General features: G+C 36.4%; 1 pseudogene; it reads left to right on the top strand.

The window, feature by feature from the left end:
* The first annotated feature begins 2,385 nt into the window (after positions 1 to 2,385).
* On the top strand, positions 2,386 to 5,923 carry LOC134301787 (uncharacterized; annotated as a pseudogene).
* Positions 5,924 to 6,832: the final 909 nt, after the last annotated feature.

Raw genomic sequence — 6,832 nt, 5'->3', positions numbered from 1 at the left:
CATCAATAGTTGATCAATGTTTTTGCATAAAACTGAACATCTGTAACAGCAGCACATATGCTCACAGGTGATCCGCCATCATGTTTCTACTCTTTACTTTCGTTGCGCAACGCCCACCATTGATGATGCGTGCTTGGCTCCCAAAAACTGGTGGAAACGCGGGCCGAGTTTTTTTGGTGGAAAAGTGCTAACAGTGAATCAGCATGACAGCAATTTTCATGATCTATGGCATCTATGGCCTTTCATAAACCACACTGGCAATATAATGCCCTGAATATTTAACTTTATCCAACTTTAATGTGTTGGATATAGCAAATTCAAGCAAGTCAAGGTTGTATAATAAGTAAACTTGCTTGGTGTGTATGTGTGTGTGTGTGTGTGTGTGTGTGTGTGTGTGTGTGTGTGTGTGTGTGTGTGTGTGTGTGACACTGTCTATAATTCACTCACAAACATGGAACAGTACAATGAATTCACACTATATATAAAATAATCACAGAGAAGTTCATGACCTCTGTACAAGGACTCTCTGTTACGATTACAAACAGCACTAACATTATAAACTCATATATTACTAAACTTAAATACATTTAATCATAATACAAATGTAGTAAATATTAAATCACTCACTTATTGTTACATGATCACACAAATACTGTTTACTAAACGTGGTTCTAAACTAATTACAGTCTCTTCCTGTCATGAACTAACCAGAGTTTATCCTGGATAATGTGCTCCTAACATCAGCTTTATGTACAATAGTACAAGTAAAACATAGTAAAAGTTACATTGATAAACAAAAATCAAGAAAACACGTGGTTTTACCAGGAATGATCAAACGTTCACACAACCTCATTCTTATTAAATCAGATCCAGTGAATCTTACACATCAGCAGATGTAATTAATGTCATAGCTGTTTATTTAATGTGGGGTTGAGTTTACATGAAATGTGTTAGTGGATCCACCTAGTGACACAGAACCAAACCTACACCCACATAACCAGTTTCATACAAAAGCCATCAACTGTGTTATTCATAGTAATTAAATAATGAATAATAAAGTTTATACACAGTTTAAACACATGATAATTTTGATATTTATTAATTATTTAAAACTCTATTTCAAATAACTATATTAGTATTTTATTAATTATTAAAACACTAATGTTTAATTACTGAGTAGATAAGGACTTGACACTACAGAAGTGAAAAGACAAAGCAGAGAAAGTTTCAATCATATTAAATATATTTTAAATTACAGAAAAATTTAAAACCAAACAGTCCTAAAGCACCAAACCACACTGTTTATTAAGATTATTAATATAAAGATTATTAAAACACAAAGATAACACATTAATGCAAAAAAAAGCTTTTTTTATTTATGATATTTTAATAATAATATAATAATTTTATTTTAAATCCTATTTTATGGGTCCTAAAAACAGGGGTAGATGTGTTTTGGGAGACGTGTGTGTGTGTGTGTTTAATGATTCTGATTGTACAATAGACACACAGTAACCACATGTCCTATGTAATTGGCTGTAAATGGAGTTGAAGTTGGTTTAAGCTCCACTTTAGAGACACAATGTGACGTCATGTAGGACTGTGTGACGTCACAGTCGCTGTTCTGAGCTCCTCTATCAAATCCTGATGGAATAAAAGTTTGGGTTTGGTGAAGCTGCTCTGTTTTCACCTCTTCACTCATCATGGCTGATAAACAGAAGAGACGTGAGAACCAACGTGCTTCTTTAATGCAGAGATTCTTTTGTTGGCCGGTTTGTCTGACCCGTCCTCGGACGTCTTCTCAGGACGACCTGAATGAGGACAGCAGACAGAAATACGATGTGGACAGAGAGAACAGGATCGTTATGGAGGGATTTCTGTTCAAGAGGGCCAGCAATGTGTTTAAGACATGGAACAGGTTTGTAGAAAGCTGAAGTGGATTCAAAAGCTTTTATTTTAATTAAATATCATTAATTTTTATTCACTTAATTAACTGATCAAAATAAATAAAGCCTCAGATAAAATATTAGATTAGATAAAAAGTGATACACAATACTTTCAAGTCCAGGTTGACATGAAATAAAGCATTGACCAAACCCTGATGTATTGAACAGTTTCATTCCTGCACTAATATTGTCAGTAATATTCAGTAGCTGCAGCTGTTTCTGTTTTTCTCTCTGCAGGCGCTGGTTTATGATTAAGGACAATCAGCTCATTTACAAGAGCAAGTCTAAGGTGAGTCACATGACCTTTTCCAACCTGATTTCATTTTCCTTGGTCAGGGTCTCGGTGGTCTGGTTACACTGGGAAACACTGGACACAAGGCGGGAATCACCTGAACAAAGTGCCAATCATCACAGGGGCTTCAGCCACCAATCCTAAGACATGGCCCATGACGTCTGTGTAGATGTCTGGCTAGTCAATAGCACTGCTGGGATTTAAATCAGTTAGGGGTCACCACAGCAGATCATTCGTCTCAATCTTGTCCTGTCCTAAACACACTACTCTGTCCCTGCTCATGCAGAGCACCACTCACTCACCCATTTAATTACCCACTTACACATAGAGGCATTTCAGGGTAGCCACTCCACCTTCTGCATGTTTTGGGGTTTTGTAAGGTAACCAAAGTACCTGGAGGAACCTCATATAGACACAAGAACACTTTACATTCAGTAAAACTAAACATTATATAACATGAACTGTTAAAATGTGCTTTTAGGATCATCTGTTATTTTTGGTGTGAACTTTGTTTGTTTGTTTGTTTGTTTGTAACCAGCATGAGGCGACTGTGCTGATAGAAGATGTGAGATTGTGTACGATTGAACACTGTGAGAACATCAGACACAGCTTTCACTTCCAGCTGGTTTCACCCACTGTGTGAGTACTGTTCAACAATAATACTCATTCAACTATATTACATTTGTAAACACCTTTCTCACACAAAATACATAAATTGTTTTATTAAAATGTGTATTGTGTGTGTGTGTGTGTGTAAAGGAAGTGTTTTTTGAAAGCTGATTCAGAGAAGGTTGGACAGGCTTGGATCAAAGTCATACAGAACATCATTACCAAGCCTGATGATGCTGACAGATCAGACAGCTCGGAGGTAACACCTTCTGAGAATCATTGAGACGTGTATATATCTAATGATGTAATAATACAGCTCCAAAAAGTCTTAATCACACCAACATCTTACATTGTAGTTCAGGTTCATTAATCTATGTACAGTATTCAGTTTTACTCTTTGGTTAAAATAATGAGTGAAAATAATAAAGCCTCTTCAAAAACAAACTTAAATATGAAAATATAGGAGCACAATGTTTCTGTATTTACTAAATTTAACATGGAACCAAACTATTAGATGCTCCATAACTTTTACATATAACATAATTTATCTTTACATGTTATATTTAGCATTTAAAAACATTAAGTGTGAATTGTGATGTTGTTCCCTGTATGATGTTTTATCTGCATCTGTGTAACACCAGTATGATCTGTTTGATAGACACTAGACAGGAAGTCGTCATCGTCTGCAGTTAGTTCAGACTCAGATCAGCACCAAAAAGCATCTGGAGCTTCAGGTAAAATATGAACATTAAATGAATGAAATAAAACAGTTGTTGGTGCTGGACTGGTGCTGGGCTTATGCTCTCCTTACCTGCAGACTTTAGCTTCAAAATAGCTGAACTGTTTCTGTTTCACTGTTTCTGTTTCACCTTCTTCTCTCGACACCCTCCTACCTTTGACCTTTAGCCTCTGTAGCTGAGATCAGCCTTGGTGAAGTGATCTTTGAATGTGCTGCTGAGTTGAATGACTCTGATGCCTCTGTTGAGAGCGGTGGTAAGTACAGTACATACAGCTCTTCAGGGGTTTGTTCAGTAGGTGCAGAAGAAGAAATCCTGACCGATGAAGAAAGCCAAGAGGATCCAACCACCACCGTTCATTTCTTCAACATCCTGAACCATGAAGGTCAGTTTAATCTCCACTAATTCCTGTAATAATATATTGTTGTACATCTGTTACCTGCTACATCAACCAATAGAGATTATATTACACCTGCAGAAATACAGAATACAGCCAAACACCACTGACAGCCTTTATATAACAAATATTTAGTACTGCTGATATGATGTACATTTTCTATGTGAATTGGACTTAAATGGAATAAAAATCACTTTTACAGAGAGTTTTGATTGTTGCTACACTGTGGGAGAGCTGCTGGGAGAAGGAGGCTGTGGTGCGGTTTATGCTGGAGTTTGTAATGCAGATGGGAAACAGGTGAACATCAGCACATAAACACAAGACAGGAAGTGTAGAGCATTACACATTAATAAGATACAATCAGAAGGAGACATTTTCTACTTGGACGATGAGATTCTTTAACCAAACCCTAATGTTTATTATTATTACTTCTGTACTAAATCCACTAATTGTGTTTGTATTTGTGAACAGGTTGCTGTGAAATATGTGCTGAAGGACCCCCGCGACAGATTCATCACTATTGTAAGTTCATCTTTTTCTTTTACTAATAAAGTATCACAAAAACTCAACAAGGTTTAAACAAGATAAAAACCTTCATAGACCAGATCTAGACCAAAACTGTTGGTCTACTTACTGCCTTAGACCAGCCCAGATCTTTACTAACAGACCTGCTCATCATAGTTTAGACCTACTACTGATTCCAAACCTTGTCTGTTGTTCTATTAGCCTGGAGAGACGTACCCACTTCCTGCGGAGGTGGCGTTAATGAAGATGGTATCCAAGCCACCTCAGTGTAATTCTGTGCTGAAGCTACTGGACTGGTTTGACACGCCCGAGTACTACATCCTAATCCTGGAGCGACCCATCCCCTGTATGGACCTCTTTGACTTCATTGAACAATTCCCAATGAATTAACTTGTGGCTCAGCTCATCATGTGGCAGGTGGTTCTGGCTGCAATTCACTGCCACGATTGTGGAGTTTTTCACCTGGACATCAAGCCAGAAAATCTTCTGGTGAACACCGACACACTGGAGGTCAAGCTGATCGACTTTGGCTGTGGGGACTTACACAAGGAAACAGCGTACACCTCATTTTCAGGTAAGTTCACCTCAAAACTACTTAGTTACAGAATGAAATGGATTTGAGTGGAGAAGTATTTTTCTAAAGCATTTCTCTCTTTCACTCAGGCACTAAGTCATACGCTCCACCTGAGTGGATAGTTGAGGAGGAAATGTATGGCTGCCCTGCTACTGTGTGGAGTCTGGGCGTACTCCTGTACTCCATAGTTTGTGGAGAGATGCCGTTCGGGGACGAAGAGGAGATTGTTGATGGGAGCCTGGACTTTTTACCTGAACTTTCTGAAAGTAAGAAAATGGAAACAGCTCACATTAAGATCTAGAAACACACAGTCTGTAAAACCTGCATGAAAACATGATTTAAAAAGTTTGATCAAGTTTATTTAGTCATTACAATGATAGAAAGTGTAAATAAGAAATATAGTTTTAAATACAACAACATTTTTATCTCATTTTATCACTGCACACAGCTTGCTGCCATCTGATAAGTAGGTGTCTGGAAAAAATGCCTGAAAAACGTCTCAGCCTTACAGAAATCCTTCAGCATGAGTGGTTTTCAGAGAACAGTATGAGGTTAGGGTTAGTAAGAATGAAACAGACTTAATAAGTTAGAACTGAAAGATCTTGTAATATGGTCTAGATCACAGAGAATACTAACAAAGATTGTAATGCTAATATAATTAGGATAAGTAGAAGAAATAACATGAAACTATTAAAATATTGATTGTATTTTGTGTTTCTGTGATTTAATTTCTTTTGTGTTTATTCTACAGGCAGCTGTATGGATGAAGATTATAGAAAGAAGACTGTGTGTGTGTGTGTGTGTGTGAAAGACCATGAATAAAAATAAATGTTCTTGTGTAAATTCCTGGTTTCATTGTAGTTTCATGTAACAATCACTGTGAATGTGAAGAAGATTCCTCAAGTTCTCAGAGACAAAATGATTACCAGAACACATGAACTGAAAAAGCTACAGAGCCACGACACAAATATGTTGTTAGTACAGCTACTTTATAATTATTAAATATCATTTGTTTTTATAATTCATAAGTTAAAAGTTTCTGGAACCACAAATTGTCCCCATATACAGTACAGGCCAAAAGTTTGGACACACCAGCCAAAAGTTTGGACACACCTTGTCTTCAATGTTTTTTCTTGATTATTTTTATTTTCTACATTGTAGATTAATACTGAAGACATCCAAACTATGAAGAATTATGTAGTGAACCAAAAAGTGTTAAACAAACCAGAATATGTTTTATATTTTACCAACTCTACCTCTGCACAACCCAACTGATGGTCTCAAACACATTAAAAAAGCAACAAATTCCAAAAATTCACTCTAGACAAGGCACAAACATTCATTGAAAACCATTCCAGGTGGAAACCTAATAAAGCTGGTTGAGAAAATTTCAAAGACTGTGCAAATCTGTCATTAAAGCAAAAGATGGCTACTTTGAAGAATCTAAAATATAAAACATATTCTGGTTTGTTTAACACTTTTTTGTTTACTACATAATTCCACATGTGTTCCTTCATAGTTTGGATGTCTTTAGTATTAATCTACAATGTAGAAAATTTAAAAAAATTAAGAGAAACCACAGGAATGAGAAGGTGTGTCCAAACTTTTGGCCTGTACTGTAGGTACAACACACACCAGATATTATAAGATAGGTACAACACACACCAGATATTATAAGATAGGTACAACACACACCAGATATTATAAGATAGGTACAACACACACCAGATATTATAAGATAGGTACAACACA

This window comes from Trichomycterus rosablanca, chromosome 2, assembly GCF_030014385.1.
Source record: "Trichomycterus rosablanca isolate fTriRos1 chromosome 2, fTriRos1.hap1, whole genome shotgun sequence".
Lineage (NCBI taxonomy): Eukaryota > Metazoa > Chordata > Actinopteri > Siluriformes > Trichomycteridae > Trichomycterus > Trichomycterus rosablanca.
This window is presented reverse-complemented; position numbering and strand designations above follow the sequence as displayed.